This window comes from Bombus terrestris, chromosome 3, assembly GCF_910591885.1.
Source record: "Bombus terrestris chromosome 3, iyBomTerr1.2, whole genome shotgun sequence".
NCBI classification, from domain to species: Eukaryota; Metazoa; Arthropoda; class Insecta; order Hymenoptera; family Apidae; genus Bombus; species Bombus terrestris.
Genome location: NC_063271.1, coordinates 10,699,361 through 10,724,855, shown reverse-complemented (window position 1 = coordinate 10,724,855; position 25,495 = coordinate 10,699,361). Strand labels below are relative to the sequence as shown.

At 33.7% G+C, this 25,495-nt stretch overlaps 1 protein-coding gene and 1 long non-coding RNA gene across 3 annotated transcripts in view; one reads left to right on the top strand and one right to left on the bottom strand.

The window, feature by feature from the left end:
* LOC100645161 (failed axon connections) overlaps nucleotides 1–25,495 on the top strand; it is a 50,947-nt gene that overhangs the window by 9,488 nt on the left and 15,964 nt on the right. The window lies entirely within an intron of this gene.
* Nucleotides 4,805–11,489, bottom strand: LOC110120322. The gene is made up of 4 exons (XR_007227802.1): nucleotides 9,516–11,489; nucleotides 9,275–9,422; nucleotides 8,672–8,965; nucleotides 4,805–4,954 (listed from the first exon to the last, which is right to left on the bottom strand). It is a non-coding gene; the product is annotated as an uncharacterized LOC110120322 (long non-coding RNA).

The window sequence follows — 25,495 nt, the reverse complement described above, 5'->3', positions numbered from 1 at the left end:
ATATTATAGTCTACCTTAGCAATATATCGTTGCACTCTCATTGCTTTCGAAGCAGCAATTTTTATCTTAACCTAGTCTCTTTTTTTCAAGGGAAAAATAAGAGACAAATGCAATTATAACCTAACAAATCTGTCATAAATTTCCATTGTAAAACTTGTAAATCGATCAGGAAAGATTCGACGGGATGTTCGACGAAGGTCGAAACAGGTAGGGCAACGAATCATGCGTGCGAACGACCGAAGAAAGAACGAGGAGGATAGAGGGAGAGAGAGAGAGACGCGCACGTAATGCGCATGTCCAACGAAGGTTTGTCGGGCCGAACCATTTGTGCTCGGCCAATCGATTGTTTCCGACGTTTCTCCAACACGCTAAACTCGTTTCCGGTCCGATTTACCCGCGACCAGTATCCGCGATACATACTGAGCACGAGAAGTCGACTACGAAAGCGATACATTATAATTGCATCGTACAGTCGCCCGTTAAACGGCCGATTGTAGCGGTGGTTTTATTGCCAGGAGTGGGGGTAGAGAGATGTTGGAGGGAAAAGAGTGGGGAGTTGTATCGGTTACTTTTACAATAAGTAGAATACGGATTTTTATGTAACATCATATCTTTATGAATATAAGTAAAAAAAATTGAATTTTCAGTGGCTACAGAAAGTATACCAACTGCGTTTATTACTGCATTTGTATACTAATTAATGAGATCGAACATTCGTATGATTATAATATGGTTACAAAGATTCGATACTATGGAAATAAAGCATAGAATCAAATGAGAAGAACGCTTCGTTGGAAAATAAGGGTGGGTGGAAATACTTTTTGCAGTCATAGTATAAATAACGATTTGTTTCATTTGGATGGCTGTGAAGGCTTTCACAGTGATGTTTCCATGAAAAATGATTTATCCTGTGAAAATACCTTTTCGTTGGCGGAACTTTCAATCGACGGAACAATTAAATAATTACGTTACAATAACTGAATCAATCAATGAATTATAAAGAATAAATCGTTCCGTCGACAGAAAGTTTCCAGACAAAAGAGCGTAAATGAAAAGCTGATTTACACCGATTGGCTTGCGAGCCCTCCTCGTGTGAAATGTTATAACAGGTATTCTACTCTGAATATTTCATATAGTTTTGCATATTATGCACAGCCTATGCTTCTCAACACTTTTGAATTTCCTATGGACACATAAAAATTCGTAGTCTAGCAGTCAACTTGTAAGTAACCACTTAATATTATATGAGGATCTCTCGGTGCTCCATCGAGCATAAGTATTATACTTTCATGACGGCGTAATGAGAGAAAGCAGATCTCGTTGCAAAGAACCCTGGTAAACTCGATCGAGGTCGCGCATCTCGGTTTAACGATCTCGTATATGTCTATCTTATGGCTTTTAGGAGAATCGATTAGAGCTTAAGAAGCTTGACGATGCTTTTAGATATTTAGGAAGATTCAAGCGTGTAACAGGTGGTTGTTGCTGTTGATCAAGGAATGATAGGGCAATGATGACTTTTTGTTCCTATGGTAGATGTGATAATCGAGTGGAGAACTTGTCTATGAACTGCAGGAATTAATAGATAATTAAAAATAAATAATAATTGGTGGATTCGAGGCATCGAGTCTTGTACTTGGACCAAAGAAATTGAATTTTAAATTCGGCAAACTAAAAATGTCTAAATTAATAAATCGTTTGCAATTTTTCCATTTTACAAAATTCGATGCTGCTGCGGAATAAGAATAAAAATCTTCTATTATACAAAAATCAGTGTCGATGCTGGAATAACGATAGATCGTATATGATGATAGACGAGTAATAAACTACAATGTTGATTACGTGTATAAATACAAAATAGAACAAGAAGGAAACAATCGTTTGAAAAGTGGTGCAAGGTTAAAAAGGAATTCGAAATCAATTTTCTAAGACAAGTTTCCCCTATCGAAGATGAGATAACATATCCACCATTAATTGTAGATAAGAAGGTGTAGATGAAAAATAATAAATCAGACGTAAATGGCAATGGCAACAGTGTTGCAATTGTTTGAGAGAAGACTGGTTCCAGAGGAAACAGTCCAAAAGATCTCCAGTTATGGCTTGGGCTGGGTCGGGATTTAACGAGCCATGGAATGAGCTGACTCATAGGAACTACGGAGAACGCAGTTCACGAGGAAAAAACAAAAGTGGGCCTGGTATTTAGGTTGGGAGGAGTTATCAGCCATGGACACCTTTAGCGAAACTTTATTACATCGTCTAAGTGTTTCCGATTAAGCGACGCGCAGTTTGGTCGAGTGCTTAAATTGCATGATTGATCGGTCGCTTCGTATCGTTGTCTATCTATTTCGATATTGAAAATTATGGGACTGACCTTCGTGAATGGTTCAGACGTGCATCATTATCGAATATAAATGAACTTCATAAACGTGATACGTTGTAATTGAGATGAGATGATCTTATTTCATATAGCGTGCATTTATTGACTCGATTATATTTTCTATGTTCTCTAACGATGATAAAAAACGTAGATAGAATTTCTGTTCGAAGAATTACAAGAGGAGTAATATATTTCTTGAGATGGTGGAGTACTTGCAAAAAGTTTTCAAGAGGTTCTAGTTTAGAAGTTAATCGTGCCGTGTATGTCCTACAACTTTGATGCTCTATGCTTTTACTATTATTATTATTTATACGTATACGAACGATTTGAGGGTAGTCTGCCAATTTACGAATGCATAGCACCTGTTAAAAATTAAGAGAAGACATTATTGTGTGCAGCAATGTAGATTTGTAGAGTTATTACATATATGTTCTTTATTTTCATACTCTCAGCCCTTTATTATTATCTTTATTAGTATTATTATATACAAAAGATTTGAGAAAAGAATCAGTTTATATTTTAAATTTTGTTTATAAGAATGTATAAGATAATAAGTACGATTTTAAAATTCCTATTCATTTTCTATGAAACATGAAACATGAACATTTCTATGTAACATGTTCTTGCCACGCGCTGGCCAAGTTGCCACATGGCATCGTGTATCTTAATCTCCACGTGGATTCTTAGAACTGTTCCTCTCTCGTAACCTGTATCTTAAAACAAATTCGGCTGTTCCGTTATATTTTCACCATCGTCACATTCGCAAATTCAGATTACATTTATTTATACTTCTATACATATCACATAATACATAAATATTATTTTGCACATTATTTTGAACGTAAGTAACAGACCGATCTAAGATAACGTTTAGAAATCGATTAATATTCTATAAGATAAATAATTGATGAATACTCCTATTTATAAGTGTTAGGTTTCTGACGATGGTTTATCAAATATGATAATTGACTGGAATTATCAGGAAATTGATTATTTAATTAGAATTATGTATTCGTGTGAGAGCGTCGAAGGAATTCGCAAGTGTTACTTGCAAAATAATCAAGCAACTTGGTTAATTAGAAATTGTGTATCAACGCCCTCCTTGTCATCATTTCTTAAGATCGTTTCGAAATGGGAGCATTTAACATGGCCGCCTAATAAATTCGACCGCTAAATTATACACGTTGGAAACTGTTAGCAAAGCGTACTAAACTCAGCGTACTAAATTCCTGAGTTTCAGAGTTACTGAACTCGAAGTTCCTGGGTCCAAAAGTTCCGTAGTTAGCAAATCCAGAGTTCGTATATTTAAAAATATCGCTGGCTTCATTTATTTTCACTTCCACTGGTTTTTTCTTCGACCAGTTCTCAAGTAGTTGTAAATGCAGCCCAAAATCTACAAATAATCCTGATAACCTTTTAAACGGTGCTTCATTTACGAAGAAGCGATAATCGAGACTTGTAGGTTCTTCTTTTGTAGTGACGTTAAAACGCAACAGTTATAATCATCGTTTATTAAAACTCGATATATTTATCTCTGAGCTGCGATAAATGCTGAATTCAGATTGTTCGAAATAGTTTGACAAATTTGAGGAATTAAGTAAACTTTAAATCGTATTTTGCTGAAATTTTCAACTTTCTATGTGTGTTCTAGTTTCTTGAAAATGGGTCATTTGAATTGCTTAATATTTGGTCTCATAGAATTAAAATTTCCCCGTTTTTATCCTCCGAATTTATTTTGTACGAAACACAACATATATACACAACTATACATAGACAACGAGATCTTATTCGAGCAATAATCTAACGAAAAGACAGTCTCGAACAATAATAGTCATCCTATTATTGTCGTATCGCGTGTGAAACGACAAGGAGCGTCTTGGAGTAGTTTTCAAAGTTTGTTTCGTCGCATACGAGTTACACGAGCGTAAGCCAATGCCTGTGTTAATTTGGAAAACCGATTCGTGTTCTTGAAGTTTAGCATGTTCTCGAGAGTTTATAACGCGCCGATCCCTATTGAGTCAGGCGAGACGAGTTTCAGATCTAATTAGAATTCGTAACTTCCCTACTCATAAATAACTAGGCTGAACAGTGACGGGACAGATGTTTGGGGTAGTTTGTTCCCAGTTGTCGAAAATTGCAAGAAGCTATATGTTTAGCTGACGTTCTAATAGTATATTGCGTTTCGTTTGAATAAATTTCAAAGTTGGGACAAACTTCATCTTTGATTATTATCACGTTGTATCATTTGAATAATACTGTGCTTTAGAAATTGCTATATTTAGTAGAAACTTATATTGAGACAAAGTAATATGAACGATCCGTGAAGGAAAAGTTTTGCAGATGGCTTGAAAATTTATTCTATTATTTATTCTATTTGTTATTCTATTAATGATAAAAGATTATAAAATCTTTATATTTCACACTATATATATATTACGTAAATTGTAACTTGACAATTCATATTATATTATACACGCATTAATATATACATTTATAATTGGAAGGATGTACCGTTGAGAGAGCAAGGCAACTAAGAATAACGATTTATCGTAAACCGAGTCCCTTTCCAAGACCAGCAGGCTGAAAAATAAACCATTGCATATCAAGTATTATTATACACATTTATATATACGATATACAATACTAATATCAATATAATACAACAAACATAGCATCAAATAGTAAACGATTTTACAAATGAATTCGTCATTTTTTCAAATTGTCCTCCTTGTCTGTTGAAATATGGTGCTATTTACCTCAGATCACGAGCCAATTGCAACGTCAACGCCATCTACACCGCGCATAATTGTTGAGCGAAATGATCCCGTGCTCGCTATAATTTCACAATATTATCCGGCTCTATTAGTCGCAGTTGGCGAGCGTGTTAATTCAGCGATTACGTCGGGCTATAGTACGTGAAATAGCGTTAATAAGACTTTCATTCTGTACGGCGCACGGTTGGCCTACTGCGCCTCCTGCCGATCGGCTCGAGCCTAAAGCAAAAGGGGGATGAGGCGAGACAAGGAGCCGAGTCGTGTGTATATATGTGCAAGCGTGCACGCTTCACGCTTGAGGCAGGTCGGGCTCTTTAAATCACCGGAAACGCGCAGGTAGAGAGAAGATGTGGGTAAACTGTTCTCCCTTCCCCTATCTTCGCTCTCTCAGCCTTTTAAAAACAGTTTCGTGGAAGGTCTATACGCCTGAAAAAGCGCGTACACGACCGTTTAACGTGGAAAATTTGTCTCGTCAGAATTTCTAGATGGCCCATGTGCATTTTAACGGAGCAGTGGTTTTCCTGTTAGGCGCCCCTTCGGGATGTTACGATATGATTATGGTGGTAAATTCTTGCCGTGGAAAGGTTTGGAGATTAACGCGAAGATTAGGTTTAGTCGACCAGGAAATTTCGAGGGCGTTTGTATACTCATAGGGTGTGTTCTACTGTTTACGTAGACGTTTCTGTATTCGTATCTGCGCTTGCGGGATTAAGTGGAATTTCGGAGTGGGTTGTTGTACAGGATTTAGTACTTAGCAACAGTTCGAATCAGAGTATCGTGGCATTACGTGGTATTTGCGGTATCTGTAGCGAACACCGTTTAATTCTCTCTGTATTCTATTTATCGAGATTTTATTGCATAGCGCACTTACGGAATATGCTGTTCGCTTCTAAATTTCGTTTTATCGCGTTGTCTATAGAAGCGGGGTTACATTGTGCGATGAAATTGTACAAAAGATTGGACGGGGAATTAATTCAAGTAGAATTTCCTGTTGTATCGTAGTTTTCCAGCGGAACAATAACAGAGACGAGGACATGGAAAGAATTGGAGAAGGTGGATTATATACGCGAGCGATGCTTTTGAATTTCAACGCTCAAACCTTTTCGCATATCGCACTGCGACAAAATTATTTATAGTATTACGCCAACGGTACTTGGCTGTATTAATACGATGCCAACTTTTAGCATATTTTTTTAGATTGGATCTGTTATGTGTATAATTATGATATTATTCGCAGTAGCGATAAGTAAATGGAAAACATGCTAAGGATATTACACGAATCAAAAATGTATAGCAAAATATATTCCAAAAATATATTTTTTTATTTTAAAGTATAGGTATCTATAGTTTATGTGCGAACTCGTTAGTTCTCCTAAGCTTTTGGCAATTTTTGTCGAATTTTCTCAACGAGAACATTAAATTGTCTCGCGAACATTAAATTAAATTAACAGCGTGACGAAAAATACGAAGGTATTTTCTGGTAAGGATTAAGAAAGCAATTTTATTTTCGAGTTTCGGGACGAAAATGATTTTGATTCGTTAGGGGAAGTGCCCAATATGCTTTCCGGCTGTTGGAACGCGTAATTCGATTCTCTTTATCGAGGCTATTGCACGAGCCTCATTGAGTGCCGGATTTTTTTCTTTAATTCCCGATAATAATCTTAATGGAAATGTTAATGGAATGGACGTATTGGTGGATGCTAATAATAGAAGCGTTTTAATGGAGGCTTTACGAGGCGTTATAACGGTGCTGTAATGTTCTGCATTTGAATATTACAGCCGTATAAATTAGCAGCAATTTTCGAATGAAAGTAGTGCAGCTTTATGATCGATATTTTTATAACATTGCATACTTGTTGCTAAAAAATTATTATTTCTAACTACATTTTGCAATGAGTTTATCATGCGATATCTATTCAGCAATAAAAGCTTTGATCGCGTAGATAAATAAATATAAATCAATTTTTTCTGCCACTCTAGCTTTATCTCAAAACGAAACGTTCATGTTTGTGCAAGTCATAATATTCAGCTTTGAAATGAGGCTAAACTGAACTATATATCGTTTCTTTGAAATCGACGAATCAATAAGTAATTGGTTGAACAGCTTTTATCGTTTTTTTACTGTTTCCTAAATATATCCTATGATACTATCGTTAATGCGTATTTTACGATGAAAAGCGTAAGTTCTTTCTCGGATAAGAAATTATGGCGGTAATTTCAACGCATGAATTCGCAATATAACTGCAAATTTTTCTGCGAATAGTATCTCTTTGTTTATAAATAATGCTAATAAAAATAGCTTATGGTACTTCGTAAATAATATTTCACGAAGTTTTTTCTATAAATAATTCCATGAGACACAGATATTTCTATAAAAAAAGAGGGAAAGTGCGATGTAATTTTAACGATGCTATGGAATTCTTCTCTGTTAATGGAAAAGGTAACAAGGAATGCGGAAGTTTCTCGTTAACATTTCCAAAACGTCTCGGGGCGAATTTAATTTGTATCGCGCATACTGTCACGTATACATATAACGTGACAGAGTATGCAAATGAAATTTTTCTTTCGGCTGAAACGAGGCTTGAAAGTATTTTAGAGCGAGAGAGAATTTCGTAGTGGCGTTCTCGAGTATCCTTGAGTTGATGATTCTACATACATTAAAAATATATGCATTTTTCTCATGCCTATGCGTGCACCATGATTACCTTGTGCAGACTGCGACGTGCCTTGCTATTTTATGGCTTATGCTTATCTTTGTTCCTCGTCCAAGTTATTTGCGTTCTTATTTAATGATAGAAAAATGCTAGCGAAAACAAACTCGTCTATTGTTCCTTTTTCTCTTTCTATTGCGATATCTTCTTAACAAGCATCAGGAATAATTAAGTATAATTATGAATATAACACGCAATATAACGTCTAAAATAAAGGACTAATATACCAAGGTACATAACGATATCGATACAAATTTAATTTTACATAATGATATAGTTATTTTTAATAAAAGAAACTGCTGAAAATTTTTGATAGTCCAAAAGTAGTTTGAAGAACTTTAAGAGCCTAACAGACTTAAAAAAAATTGCAATTTTTCTAATAACGTTACTCCTCAGTGTATTACACTATATATTTTTTACGGTATTTAAATTGCATATTTAAAATTTTAAAGAGATATTTTTCTCGAATTACATTTTAATATAAAAATATTTAGACTACAACAAAACTCTCCCATGTGTTAATTAATTAATTAAGCAAATAGTATTTTTTTTGGTATTTTAATAATCAAGATAATATATAGACAATAAATATACGATTTTCTAATTGTGTATTCTTTCGCCTTTGTTTTATCAACAGAATAAACCTTTTTCTTAATTGAGACATTTATTCCCGTAACCGTAACATTAGGTTCGTTTAACTTAAACTCGTCAGCTACCATTTCCTTCTGATTTGTTCTCCAAGGAAAATTTCCTAATCACGTTGCACGTGATTCCCCTGTGCAGTTTCTTGCTTTGCAACTTAAGCAACTTACCGCACGATCGTAGGCAGTAGTAGATGTTATCTTCAATTGAAGACAGAATTTCCGACGTAGTAACATGATCATTGTCGATGTACCAGACCTTTCTTCCATTCGTCACGACTTTATCTTGCAGTCTTTTTGCTTTTCCACTTTTTCTTCGCTGCAAGTTTTACTTCCAATAGGTTATCCACATTGCGGTTACTCAAATCCTTTTTTCGCTATTTCGTTTGTTATTTCTGACGTAGATCGACTTCGATCAACGATAAATTGGCTTCCGTCGATTGCTTCTTTTCGCTACTTTTTTACCTGTAATTACGCCAATTGTATCTGTACCGCGTAAAGAAGGCGAGAGCAACGAACAATGGAAATTATATTACTGTGCAAGAAAGATAATTCATTATTCCAAAACTTCAGATCTTCAAACCTATTCGAGCTATTTCAAACACGTTAAACAATCACCCATATTATCATGAAATTTTTTCATTATTTCAATTATTATCTTTCATGCCCAAAAGTATTCCTTTATTCGTCCGAAAAACAAAAAACCAAAAAAAAGAGCGAGAGAAACGCTAACTCCATTCCTCAAACATCCTCAATCCACGTCAAATCAATTACCGATATCCAATTTCGGAATAAGTCAAGTAACTCCATCTCTCCTTTGAGTCCCTTGTGGACAGCGGCATTATAGACGTCTGGTTATTTTACTCCAGATTTCAACTGTATACTTCGCACAATAACCTTGCATACAGACACATTCATTTACCTACAGAAAGAAATCAATTTCGATGGAGCATTGAGCGCGCGCGAAAGATCGTCATTGTCTGCGTGCACGCGATACATAAAGAATAAAACGTACGTGTATATGTGTAAGGCCTTACACACGCACCTTGTTTTCCATGGACAGCCGTCAATAGGTATCGCATTATAAATCAACGCGACGCGGTTTCCGTCCGAGGACTGTCCATTCGAAGACGCAATACGCGATATACACGTTCTTTCGCTATATAAAGCATCCTCCGTTCGATTTGTTCGACTCGTCCGTGGCTGGTCTATTGAATCGCCTTTCGTCGTCCTGTTGTGCTCTATGAATACAGATTTACTTTGTCGCTCGCACATATACAGTAGTCGACGAAAGTAATTTCAACACTTGCGATAAGACACGTTGATGTATGCGTATATTGTGTACGTGTTACATAATACATTTCGAAATTTCATTGTAACGGGATACGTCTGCCCCGATTATACTGGTCAAATTTGAAACCGATCTGACAATTTATATAGAAGTTAGAAGATATTTACTAGAAATATAAATTTCATAGAATGTTAATATACCGCACGAATGGTAGCCTTGAGCATATAATTAGTGTTAATGATAGTCTCACTAAGTATTGTTTGGGTAGTACCGAGATAGCGAACAATTGAATGTTTAAATACTTTAGTAATTTCTGTGAAGCTTATGGTAAATATTTCCTCGTTTCTGTATATCGTAGATTTTGAAAAACGCAAACATATACTTGGTAAAGAATTATTTCACAGCGCGAATGTAATGGTCGTAAATATATAATAATCGTTAATAATATAATAATAATTTAATTATATAATAATGAATTATTATATTAATAAATATTAATAAAACATCTCTACGATCGACCAAATACTTTCGCGGTACTAACTATACGTTACCATTCCAGTCTGTTTTGAATTCGTGCGCGTGCCTAACGAAACGCGCTCACGCGACTTATTTGTAACGCGTAGAAAGCGTTTTCGTTTGTCAGGTGAATATTCGGTAGCAGCGAAAGTTCTCGTTTAGTCGACGATAATCGATATTAGTTGATAAACGCAAATATATAAAACGACGTTTGCCAGATAGTGTAGGTAGAATGTAAAGGTTAGATATGTTAGGAATGTATTTATGGGAATGATTGGCGTTTAGGTTGGGTGTTGAACTGTAGGCTGTGTTTGAGTAATTTATTGGGTATGATGGCGTTGTAGGCTTTGAAGCGTGCAATTGAAGGTTGAACCTTTCGTAATTACGTCGTTTCTTTTTATTATGGACAGAAATATTATAAGGGGTCAGTTATTCAATTGAATAATTGGTTGGTAGTAGATTTTGTTTAAAAGCAATCATGTAGTATAGTTATGTATAGTATAACAATATGGTTATATGTAATTGTACCAATAGCATTTATAATACTTTACAATTCAATTAAATTTTATTATATAGCTCTTATCAAATATTCTAATTTAGTTCATTACGCGATAATCAGGATATCCCTGGATTTTTCAAATTTCTCGTTGCCAATAACGTTTTGGAAGCATTTGTATACGTAGAAATGTAAACAGTGGCTCTTCCTTAGCACGATGCGAACAAACGGTTTCACTGTTTACGCTGTTTCCTAGTCCTTTGAGTCCGGCCAACGTATATATACGTTCTGTATATTTTGGTTGAATCCGGACGACGTACATATACGCTGCTGTATATTTCGATTGAATCCGCGGGAAATTTATGCGCGGTTTTGTTAAGTAGTTATTTATTTTACTTATTTATCTATGAAGTGCTGTTTGGGAACTCGGCGTTAAGATTAGGAGCTGCATGTCTTTGCTGGCTTCTAAATTATATCGAATTAATAAATGAATTAATGAATATTTGAAAATTTCAAGATAGATAGTCAGAGAGATAGGAATTACAGTCGTTTATATGAAAAAGGTCAATGAAAGAGTAAAAGTCAATAGTGAAGTGTCTGTTGAAAAATTAAGATGGCGGAGTTTTGTGTTATGGAATATAGGTTAGGGGTTGATATTCAATAGATTCACACAGATTGAATATTACTTTTTATATTTCACCACCTCGTACAAAAACGTCTGAACACACCGGGTACACTTAGGTTATTAACACGTGGTCGACTCCTAAGACAAAAGAATATCGTTAGAAGTCGTACCAACTTAGCTTATAGGAACTAGCGATCATACCAACTTAACGTTTCTCAATATTTTAAATTCGGTTTCTTAATATTAAGTAGTACAAGTTACAAAATAATGAAAGTAGTTGTCGCAAGATATTAAATTATATCGATGAATGTAAGTCGCGGTACACGATTAAGCGTTTCTGCAATCTGAAAGAAAATTGCATCAAATTGTATATTTAATTAATAAAATTAAATTTAGAAGCATAGCTGTTTCTACAATAAAATGATAAAACGACTAGGAAGAAATAAAATGGGGAGAATTTCAATTGGTACAACTAATGTCATAAGTTTCATTTTCCTTACAATTTTTGAATATTTAATATTTCTAATGCTTTGCAAATCTTTATCGCTTGTATTCGTTAAATTCCTTTCCTTTGCAGACAGGTGGTTGCATTGCAACGTATTTCAACATACGTTTCAAAGCGTCAATTTAGAAAAGCGATTGTGCTTACACCTACTTTGCTTGAGCAACAGAATTAAGAAATATCTGTACACATGCAATGAAAATTGTATGTATACACTTGTGACAATTATCATGGATTGTAGATACCACACGCATCAGGCATTAATCTTCTTAGTTAAATTTCAAATGTTTAAGCATTATAATGTAATCAATCAATTTTACCGTAGAAATATTATTATTATGTAGAATCGTTAAATTCTATTTCTGATAATTCCTCGTTATTTCCTAATTAGTTGCAATTAGCCCGCAGCGAAATAGAATCTACTGTTTGTGAAAGAAGATGGAAATTAGTCCAACAGTCGATTTTACGACAGACTTTTTCAGTACTGTAGTGAAAACTACCTGCATGCCCTAGATATTTTCACATTGATACTAAATAACGATAAATAAATTGCATGAGCTGCGACGCAACATGAGAAATTTGATCCTAGAGTTTGAGATTTGAAATTTCGAACAATGTAAAAATATGAAAATTTGAAATTCCCGGAAATTTTGCAAGAACATTTTGAAAATTTAATTCATTATGTTACAATTTCATTCCTAATGTGTTCTGCAATAATTCGTAATAAAATAACACAACGTTTTATACTCGAAAAATAATGTGTTTCTTTTCGAGTAAAATTTCAAATAAAAATTCAAATAAAAATTTCAAGTCGAGTCGTTCGAAAACTGTGGAACTTGGCCAACAGCACCAATATCTACACTCCGTATATCGCCTCGTATTATTCATAAATTTCGTTCAATCGTGCGCATCAATATAAATATATAACGATAATAATAAGATTCAATTTATTCTTCCTGTCAGTTGAAACGAAATATTCGTATTGTAAGGCAACAAATTTCTCTCTTTGATCATCAATACTTCTCATTCAGTGACCAGAAGGCATTGATTCTCGTCGAGGATAATTATTTAATATTGATGCGAATGGATCGGTATACGGGACGATAAACGATTTATCCTAACGAGAGGGTTATAAATTAGCTGATTTTAACGTAACGTAATGCGATTATGCGTGGGTAACGTGGGGATTCCTTATCGAGCAGAACGATCAGAAAACAGACGGCAATTATTCATGGTCGATGATTTACTGGAATGGTATGTCCTGGAATCGACACAGTAAAGTCTCGACCGTCGTTACATCGTACAGAATGTAAAAGTCATAGTCGGAAGGCACATTTTCCAAAAGCAAATACAATTCACAATAGAAAATGTAATTTTTCTATAATAATCGAAGAGTCGATGATCCATGGCTTTTCGCCACATTTGCTTGAGAAAGTATTTTTAATCAGATAAAGATTACACACCGAGGATAGAATTTTCCAAAATATGATATCAATTTGGTATTTAATTAGATGATTATACTTGTCATCCGGGCAATTTGGGATTTGAGAAAAATGGTTTGAAAATTTGCAATTTATATTTCGGGTGTTCCCTCTACGTTCACTTTATCCGAAATTGTGATATGAATAGTAAATTCGAAGATTCATCTGTGTGTGAAAAAGTACTACGTTTACTGGGTTCGTTAAAATTTCATAACTTGCATCTCGAGACTGTTAGTCGACAATCGATGTACTATGAATGCAATTAGAAGTCTCAGCCTTTAATAGTTGCCTTTGATGTTCCATCCAAGCAGAATTGAGTTGGATAATGAAGTTGAACCTCAGCAGTCTGGCTCGTTAGACAGTCATCAGTAAATGAAATAATTTTAGAGATCACCTGTCTTAATCTTCAGTTACCAAAGAAATTACTCTTTAGCTATTTAGAATGCCTCTTTTCAGACATATTTCTACTTTCTTGCAGATTTTTATTTCCTCTATTATATTTAATAATCTATTATAATAACTCTGTTATATTTAATAATAATAATTAAATAATTAAATATTTCCTCTACTATATTTAAATAACAGAAATATTTCTATTCCAATATTATAGTATTACTATGCAGATTTTAATTCTCTTTATATTATTTACTATTAAATATCAGAATCATTTGTGTTCCTATATCATGGCCATATTGTACGATATAGTGCCCCTTTTTAGTCACTTTTCCAGTTTCTTCAGACAATTTCTTCATTAATATACTCGATTTCTCGTTTCAAGTATATCTTCTTCTTCCAAATCGTTCTTCACGCACTGGAAAACCTGTTTCTTCGTGGTAACCAAAATGAGATTAAGATAAAAACTTTGAGATTTACAGGAAGTTCGAATTAAATGATAAATCACCTTACTTTATGTTTATGCACTCTTGTCAATTTTGTTTCAACATTGGATAAGTTTGGGCTATAGATTACCAGGCTCCGTAAGATCTAAGCAACGCTAAACAGACGTGTAATACAGCTTACTCGTAATCTGTAACACGACACCAGCAATAGTAGTGATCCCGTTACGTTAGCACTACTTGGGTGCCGAGAGCTCACCAACCGATTCAGACACGTAAAAGTGGTACTGTCCACCAGCTGGTGCATCGATGACACCGTAAATCGCGAGTAATCATGTCTGCACTTGAGAAACCTGCTCGGAACGATTTCGTTCCGTTTCTTACCGCAATAATTTATATATATATATATATTTATTTAATATTTATTTAAGACACCTTATATATGGTGTGTTAAAATCGTCGGTAACATCGAATTGTAGATGATTTTATATTAAAAAATAGGCAAAGAATACGAAATGGAATTCTCTCATTTGTGGCTTTGTTACTGTGACAATCGAATTTTTAAATCTTTCGAGTATTCGCGCGTTTCGTCGACTATTGATGCAGTATAATAATAGGTATAATAATACCTGGTAGATGATAATTCTAAAAGCAAACATAAACGGTTCGGTTAATAAAGTTTAGTTAATTGGTTAATTAATAATCGGAGTTTGAAAATGTCGATTATTTTGGGACTCGATATCATCGTAAACGAGGCGTTAAGCAAAAAAGTTACATCGATTCGGAACGTCCTTATTTGCAAATATACATATTCCATAAATTCTGAAATTTGATTTTCTTGAAAAGAACAGCTTCGAACGAAGAGATTGTTATTCTAAGTTTCCCATTTATTTTTGCACACGCAATATGTTATTGCTCGCTTCTGATACCATCTGGAGACACCCGGTATATGTGCACTGTACACATATCTGGTGATTATTTATATTGGTGGTATAATAACGGGTTATGCGTTTTCAGCGTGGAACGCAGTATAGGCAGCAATTGAAATTCATGGCTCGATAAAGCTTCATTTGGATCATTGCTTGATAGCGTTCGTGGATCTAGGAAATGATTCGCATAATTGCGATTTAGTAGGAAAGGGATCTGTGGAAAGAAAGTTATAAAATATTGATTATTCTAGGATCTGTGATTTAAAGCAAAATGCTAGTTTATGATACCTTTCATATATGCGATAATTATGAATGAATGAATTTATTATTGGTATTTAAAAAACGTTTAATTAAGCGTTTAATTTCAGCACTCGGAATGTTAGAGTAAGCTTGGAATTTAATAAAACTCGAAGCCTTGGAATGCACATAATGTATATTTCTTTCAAGGAGATATAGTTTTCAGCTTCGATGTGAACGTGAAATGTAAAATGTAAAATCGAGCAGGGCAGATATTCTTATTATAAATTTTTACGAAAGATGTAAAGCAAAACGAGGAGGAATTACATTTTTATTCGATAAGAAATTAACAATTCATGGTTGAAATGGGTGTTGTTATTAAAAACTTAAAAATTGCCAGAAAATGATAAAATTCATAAACAAGAAAAATTGAAGACAAAAGAATTTAAGCAATTTAGTTGATTTGAATGTGGTATATTTCAAAGCGAAGTATTTCTATGGTAATTCTATATTTCACACGATGAGTATACGCGTCGAACGTAACTAACTGGTAAAAAGAGAGCCATTAAAAGTTCCTAGCAAAATTTCACAACACAAAATAACTATTTTAATATCCTTGCTCTATTAAAATTAAAACTAAATTTTCCTGTCATTTTCCCGTAGTTACAATTTATTGCAAAAGAGATTTTTCTGTATTAGTAAAAATCGAGGACTCCAGGCGAAAGTTGTGCTCTTTCGAAAAGAAGATCGCGATCTTTTATGAAATTAACTCGCGATACCATACAACATCGAGGACTCAAAACTTCGATTTTCTTAATTTTTTTTTGTATAACTATCTAAAGAAATTAAAAAGAAAATTATGATTAAAGTGTACCATTAAAAAAATCTAATTAAAATCTTTATCTTATAATCGTCTAAAATTATCCTTAATTGTTTTACGATTGTTATACAATTTTTAATGTTCGTTTGAAAGATTTACCTTTCCCCCCAAATCTCTTTTACACGCCGCATTCTTGTTTGAGATATACGCAATACCTAATTCAACGTGCCACGCTTGAGAAACAGGCTGACTCACTCACCTGGCCATTTAAATCCCTGGAAAAGAAATAAAATGTCGCACCTGGTGCAACGTGTCGTCATTCGCAAATCCTAAAATATACATACACACATATAAATGTAAGTATTACAATCCATTAAATTTCATGCTGTCCATTTAAGGTGCATAAAAAGAAATCTGTATAAATTTCGTAATATCGATCGCGCTCCCTAAATGGAGATTTTACTGTAAATCCAAAAATATACAAGGTGTCTGAGGAGTGTCAGGTGTTTCAAAAGTGAAGGATATCGGTATAGAATTGTCGTTGAGGCGAAATTCGATATGTAGAACGCAGTAAGAAAAATATAATAACAGAAAGGATACCAGTGGCAGCTGGTCGATCGTTTCAAGTGTACAGTACACTTTTATTTTTAAAGGCGATCGATAACTATCGATCCTCCGTCGTTTCATTCTTAAACCTTGGTTACTTTTAATGTTTCCTCCGGATGATTATAATCTTCTTCTTCTTCGCCTAAACTCAGTTCTATATATAGGATGAAAAATTTGAAGTATGCGAGCATAAATATTTCCAAAAATATAAATTGAAATATATCAAACGTGTAAATGTTGATGAATTATTTTAGGAGCGTAATTCTTCGGCTTAATTTGTTCCTTGTATATGGAAATGCTGGTGTTACTTTTTTAAAGTTTCTCGATTGATCTTTTCTTCGATGGAACATTTTGAATATGAACTAGTCTAATTGACAGTTTGAAGAACTCGATAACTATAGTTATTCGATGTTTGAGAAACTTGAAATCTACGTATTTTTCACAATGTCAACCTTTGACTGAGATGTGTTATCGAGTCATACCACTTAATCTTAATCTGTTCAATCTTATTTCACATTCAAAGTATATTTTATCAGATAACTATCTTAGATATTTTGTGTTAATTGCATTTTTGAAAAGTACTGTGCATGTGTGATCTTAATCATTGTGGTAGCTAAATCGTCGATCCGTTTCATATTTGCACTTTTGCCCTATGAATTTTGATCTTTTTTTTAATCCCCTCTATGTCTTTTCTTTTATAGACTAAAAAGTACGTAGATGTTTTTGTTTTACGATCTTTATAAACCTGTTCATGTAAATCATCCACGGAGAACATGAACAATGTGTACATTGTAGAGCTTTTACTTCACGAAGCTTCTTAAGTATTCTAAAGCGTACTGTATAAAGACATTTGCGACTGATCAAAGCATGGAAACTCCAAGAATATGTAGCTGTCATAAGTATGGCCTTAGGCAAATAAGTAGCTCTTACAATCGGAAACTTTGCCGACCATATAAAATTTTCAAAATTTCTCCTACCGTTCCCCACTATTCGATTTAAATAGAAAATATTCGGAAACTAAGAAATTGTCTACTGTAAATTGACAAAACATGGAAAAACAATAGGAAACCGTTGATAAAATATCAAAAGGTAAGGAAAGTAACAAGAAATAAGGATGCAAGAAATGCATAATAAATAATATGAAAATACAATATTTTATGGAATATTTAAGTATGTAGGAATACCTATAGGTATACAAACTATACAAAGTAAAATGTTTGTTACAATATTTACAATCGGAAACTTTGCCGACCATATAGAATTTTCCAAATTTCTCCTACCGTCCAGTATTCGATTTAAGTAGAAAATACTCGGAAACTAAGAAATTGTCTACTGTAAATTGACAAAACATGGAAAAACAATATGAAACCGTTGATAAGATATCAAAAGGTAAGGAAAGTAACAAGAAATAAGGATGCAAGAAATGCATAATAAATAATATAAAAATACAATATTTTATGGAATATTTAAGTATGTAGAAATACCTGTAGGTGTACAAACTATACAAAGTAAAATGTTTGTTGCAATATTTAGAGGCTGAAGTAAATCTAAGATATTTCTTTAGGTGTGTTTATAAAAATAGAAATTTGCATAAATATCCATGATTTATTACTCAAACTCAAGAAAGCTATAGTAATTACAAATAATAATTACAAATAATAAGAAATAAATAGAAAAATATAATCAGTATGATAATTGTTTTAGGTTTCGTATTTATGTTCACAGAGACACATATCAGAAATATAGAGGCTGATTTTTAAATGAAATAAGGAACAGAGTTGAAAAATCGTTTCTCTCGAAAATACGTGGTCAACGTTGGAAAGAAATTTCTCTGAGCAATTTTAAGCTCTTTAATGGATCCGCATGGCACGAAATCCTGACACGTGTCCGCCTAAGGAGGTATAGGTATTAGAACTCTGCGCGTGAGATAAAGGAACTTGGAAAGGTCATTTTTAATTTCGTATGACGCAACTGGTTTAAGTAACATGTTTGCACATATTTGCTGCCCGTTATCGTTACACTCCTTGTTACGCATGTATATAGGATGGTTCATGCAGCTGGGATAAATCCGTGTTTCTTTTTTGATCGCAATTTGCAACGAGTGCAAATACAAATAAAAAATAAAGAAGTATGCGGTTTCGAAGAATCATATTTATTTTTACATTCATGAAGGTAGATGTCCATTTGCGAGACAAGGCCACCGTTGAAATTTTAATCCTCCATAGGCAGGCTAGATCATTCGTGTCCACATCTAAATTCGTTTTTGCTGTTCTGAGCTTTCGAGAGATCTTAAAACTTAACTACAACAATTCTGAGATATTTGTTGCAAGTCTTCGTTACGTTAGAAAGTCAATGTTTCAATGAGAAATATTCGAAAGATTTTTCAAAGGAGATGTTAAAAATTCGTTTTGAAGAATTTCGGGGGATAAAATTTTACTGGAAGGTTTAATCTGAATTAATTGTTCTATTCGTATATCGAAATATCGTGATGATATCAACGAGTGTTTAAGAGATGAGAAAAAAGAAAGAAGAAAAAAGGAAACAGAAAATGGTAAAGAAATTCTGGTTAATCTGTCGCAACGAAATCATTCCCCCTGAACGATCTCATCACCAGACACCATCATGCGTTTCATAGTAGACGAAGCATACGACAGAAAAACTGTTTGGTGACCAAATGGGTGCTGGGCGTGCATCTCGATGGTTTCTATCGCGGCAGAAATAAAGTCGCCGGAACGAATGCGGGGGCAGAGGCTTCTTAAAATAGCGTCGAGACCTCTGGATGGACCTCGCCGATTGTGCATATCTCTTGGACACGATGAAACAAAGAGACGAGTCGATCGTCTCGTTCATTCGTTATGGAAAATCGGAGAAGCAATATAGGAGGATATTTCCAAACTGGCGATACAAACCAAAAATGGGTGAATTTACGCGAAAGATGAGACGAAAAGTAACATTTGTTTAATATACGCGTAGGGAGACTCGTTTCCAAGTAAATTGACGTTAAAGGTTCGTTAAATACTCGAACAATTGCTTTAGTCTCTGCTTCTTTTAATTGAAAAGATACAATGAACGTTTTTGCGAATAAATGAATCACCAGGGAAATTAATCTTAATCTCTTGAAGTATATTAGCATATAATGCATACAATTAGACTTTCTTTTAATTTAAGTGTGATTGTTATTAATTGTAAGTGATAAGCAGTATTTTAGAGAAATATTTCTGACTATACGAGATCCTTTGCCAAATCATCGTGCATTTCAGATCATTGTGTTCAGTAATCAAGTATTTGCACATTATTTTTTCCCGAAGAAAATTTCTGTAATTTTGGTTAATTTGTCTCTCCAAGAAGTTACCGCTTAATGACCAAGTACTTGGATATTATTCTTGTAAGAAAAGAAAAAGATAATTATCTTGTCGTGGTCTTAATAAATTTGCCCTTCAAGAGGTTAACATCCAATGGTCACATATTTGGATGTTATCTTTCCAAGAGAACTAAGTAACAGTTCTCGTATTCTGACTTTAATAAATTCCTGAAGAAATTATTTCATTCGATCTTCTCAAATTGTTGGTTTATAGTAAACGTCTCGTACAGTATATGAATTACCGCCATACAAATAAAGCTTAATAAATTCCATATTACAATGTAAAATCCTATTATGGTAATATTAGAATTATTATTGTTATATCGAAAAATTAAACAAAGTCGATATCTTCTTATATAAAATTCTAGTACATTACGTACAGATTCTATCAAAAATTGTATAAAAATTTTGGTCCATCATAAACGTAAACTTTTCAAGTTTCAACAAATTCCATATGACACTGTCGAATTACAATTACTCAGTGATATTGCAAGAATTCAGCGTCCAACTACGTTGTACGTGCATAGAACAATCTTTGTCGACAAAAGTGAATAATAAAAGAAAAAAGAAGGCTTAAACATACGTGGAATAGAAAGCGGAGAAAAGGAGAGAGACGAATAGGAGGAAAAAAAAAGGGTAGTTGTTTTGCTCTCTTGAAGTCGTTGATTAGCGAGCGACCAATTGACGTGCTCCGTAACTCATCCATTCCTTTTTCTCATCTTTTTTCTTTCTCTTTTTTTCTTCATTCTTCTTAACGAACGATCCCATATTGTCGGATAATTTAAGCTAGTTTCCTTCGTGACGATGCTCGTTCCGGGAATGCAGGGTCGTTTAACCTTTGACTTCGTAGTCACACCGGAATCGCGTGAAGAGTATTCGTGGGATTTCGAGCATCCGTCTACGAACTTCAGTTCTTCTTATCTTCGACTCTGTTTAATGGCCGATTATCGTTGGTGAAAACAAGATATGATAATTAGGAGGAGGAAATTGTGTCATTCCCTTGTTTCCATTACATGTTGTTGAGTGAAGAAAAACGAAAACTACTACTACTATTTTCTACAGTTCGACGTAGTTAAAAGTTACGATATTTCTGGTCGTTTCTGACTTTTTTGTAATAGTCGGTAGTCGTTGGTGAACAAGAAAATTACGTTTGTTCCCATTATTCGTTAGATATTCTTAAGTATAAAAGAAGTAGGGCTATATGATATTTGTTTATAGTTCCATGTAGTTAGAAGCTTTTATTTTTCTATCTAGGTTATTGAATGAATTTATCATTCAATAAATGATACAGTGATGATCTTTGGTTTCGTTTAATGGTTAATCAAATTGTTGATTGTGTATATATTGTTGAATTAAAAAGGAGGAAGTACATATTTTTATAGTTCGACTGAGATAAAAGTTACATGCAAATAATTGCGGCTACTATATCTGCATTTCGAAGGAGATAAGTATAATAGAACATATGTAGTAGTTCATTATGGTTTTCCCTCTGGTTGGTGTAATTTTATCTTTGATCAAAGCTGTTATTGTTGTTTCATCAGACCATCTCTTTCTATCCTCCTGTTTATTGTGCGATCGATAGGCTATTTATACGAGGTTCTTTACCTCTTACAGTTTATTTAAATATAATATGAAACGGATTATTATTAACCATAACGTGAGAGAAGATCTTGAAATTAACTTCGACTTACCTTTTATTCTTTAACATAATTGCATGCATTGCGTTATACAACAGGACGTATTAACATAAATACAAATAAAAATTACAAACTGTTAATTTCTTTCAGCATATTGCGTCAGTTTAATGTGACACTTAAATAAAAAAGATCTTCCAAAATTGGAAATGAACGGTAAAGAATTTCTCGGAAACGAACGTACGAGCGCAAACATTTAAGGAAGTGTTACATGACCCGATCCACTTCTCGAAGAAAAATTCCCGAAAAAGTAAAAACAAAAATTTCTCTTCGATTCAGCTCCAATTAAGCCGACCCGAACCACTTCTCAAAGAAAAGTTTCAAGGAAAAAAAAAAGAAAAAAATAAGAAACAAAAATTCCTTGATAATTTATTCTTCAATTAAACAACACACTATAATTACTGTGTTTCATTATATTAGAAATTTCTTCGTTATGTACTAGATCAACTCACACGCGTATGATATATATATATATATATATTACAGGTAGTAAATCAAACGATGGGTAGACTAAAAAAAGTTTTTAGTTTTAGAAAGCATCGCATGACTCAACACACTTCTCAAGAGGAAAGATTAAAAAGAGAAGAAGAGCAGAAAAAAATAGAAGGATAAAAAGCAGAAAGAAAAAATTTCTCATAATTCAACGTGGCTCCAATTAAACATGACAGTATAATTACTATACTCGATCATGTTGGAGAATTCTTTATTATGTAGTGGATGAACTCGTAACCTCCTAGGTGATGGATCTATTTCCTCGTATCGTGAAACGAATACCGATGCGTAAGTTACTTGTAATGGGAAGTTATATAACCCTGGGGAGGCAGGGAAATTGAACAGTACCGTTATGTACCGCAATTGCGATAATCGAACTCCGCCCATAATTAAATTATCCTTTAATTGGATCACAATGCGACTATACACGGGGCCCACGTTTCCTCGCGATGCATCATGTGGGCCCTATAAACCTTTCTTTTTCGAATCCATCGTTAATACAACCTCCGCATCTGCCATAAATCTTTGGTTGCTCGTAATTCTTCTCGTTCTCTCCTACTTACAGTATTTTTAGCTCGTTCTGTACACGTAAAACCGTTTTCTATTTACTCTTCGAGTTTCTCGTCTCTTGTTCCATTCCCATTAAGTTTGCCAGTTAACCTATTCAGCGTTCCATGGAAGTTTCTTTCGTAGACGTTTCTTCTTGCTGCTTGCCATATTTATTGCATCTTTTTCCTGTCTTTCTAATATTTATTTATTTTCGTCGTACGATAGACAGGTGTTACGTCGCATGAGATGGATCGCGCGACGTCATTCATTGCCTGACAGCCTATGATCCACGAATCGTCATTCAGACCCCCAATAAACCCAAGGACCCACCATAAACCTTAACTTTTAACTTAATTGTTAACATATATTTTCGACAGACGTATTCTCAAATTGTAGGAAATTTGTTCTTTTCTATGAAGCAAATTATATTTCCTTATATTAATTATAATTAATATAATTAATATAATTAATATAATAAACCCAAGGACCCACCATAAACCTTAACTTTTAACTTAATTGTTAACATATGTTTTCGACAGACGTATTCTCAAATTGTAGGAAATTTGTTCTTTTCTATGAAGCAAATTATATTTCCTTATATTAATTATAATTAATATAATTAATATAATTAATATAATAAACCCAAGGACCCACCATAAACCTTAACTTTTAACTTAATTGTTAACATATGTTTTCGACAGACGTATTCTCAAATTGTAGGAAATTTGTTCTTTTCTATGAAGCAAATTATATTTCCTTATATTAATTATAATTAATATAATTATATTAGTATAATTATAACAGTATAATTATATTAATATGTATATATATAAAATTAAATTTTTTTTAGGGATATTTGTTATTATATATTTATTATCGGATGGTGGATATTTGAAATTTAAAAGCGTAGAAGAAAATTTAAAAGTGCAGAAGTATGACAGAAAAGATAGAAAATATTAAAACCGTATAATATTTTGCACGCGAAGCTTTCCATGGAAGGTTTAGTTTTTTAATTGCGTTGATTAAAATATGAATTTTTCCACAGCCTGTTTATTATACGTATACCTTGTCGCTATTTTTCTTTTCACAACAGAGAATATGCATTTTGCTATAATTCTGATTTTCAATCTGTATCCGTATCTACATCTTCATTTTAATGCCATATTAATGTCAAACGTAAACAAAGGATACCTACGAGTATTGCAGATCTCATTCACGTAAATGTGATTCACCGAGCAATGGATTAACCTTTAATTCGATCATGCCTCCTAGGCGTAAGTTACGTTTCTATTGAATATCGCTGAATGTCATGATGCATATACAACACAGCCTACATATTACCTGAATTAATATTATAATTACCTAATAGAAAACCGAGTACCCATCTTTACAAATTCCTCCTTAACCATTACGTTTCTACCGTATACTTCTACGCTCAAATTCACAAAATTATGTAAAAATAATATATTAATAATAATTCACAATAGGCTGTAAAAACAATAAATAATAAATATGAAAATAAAAACAAACGATACAACGGTATGTAGTAGCCGACATCATGCACATTCTTCTGGCAGAATTATCCTAGTCGTCATAGCACTCTGCTTAGTATGAATTCTGTCTTCTTATTTTTTCCCGGTTACGGCGAAGAGCCCTAGGACGTTCGGTTTAGCGTAGTGGCAACAGAAGCATCGTGTCGGCATACCACCGCAATGTACCCAATTTATCCCCTTTGCCGCGGGTCTTAATTAATTAATCTTCCAATTGAACCTCATCATTGCTTATCTTATCGCGTTGGAACGCTCGAAAGACTGCACGCGGCCAAACGTTCTGCTCTCTCTGTGGTATTCCTCCACCGCGAGAAATTCGTTTCGTCGCGTGGGTTCATTGCACCGTTTCAACATAGAACGAACAAGAGTATTGGACGTTGCGATATACAGGGCGATTCTTTCCCTAGGGGTCTCCCTAAAGGAACTCCGATCGATCCGATCACTGCGATTTTAACCGGATCACACAGAGTGTTTCGTTTAGCTTGGATTTCCCCATTGGCTTAGTTACTTTTATCAACAGAACAGATCGGGGCAAATTTGGTTGGATTAAAATGGCCAAGATCGTGACTCGTAATTTTTCTCACCTGAGGTCATTTTTTAATTTTTTAAGATTATAACGAGATTGTTTTAAACAAAGATATTTTTTTAACGAACTAATTTTTGTACATGTAGGACGTATCTTTTTAGCTTCGATAAAGAAGTATTAAGGCAGTCTTCATGTTATTTAGATTCTACCTAATTGATACAAGTACTAATACGACAATCTTACGACGATTTAAAAAGTTAATGAAAATCTGAAAAATCTTAAAAAATAAATGAAATCTTAATAACTTTAAAAAATCAAGTTATTTACATTCCATCTAATTGATACGAGTAATAATGTGACAATCTTACGACGATTTAAAAAGTTAATGAAAATCTGAAAAATCTTAAAAAATAAATGAAATCCTAATAATTTAAAAAATCAAGTTATTTACATTCCATCTAATTGATACGAGTACTAATGTGAC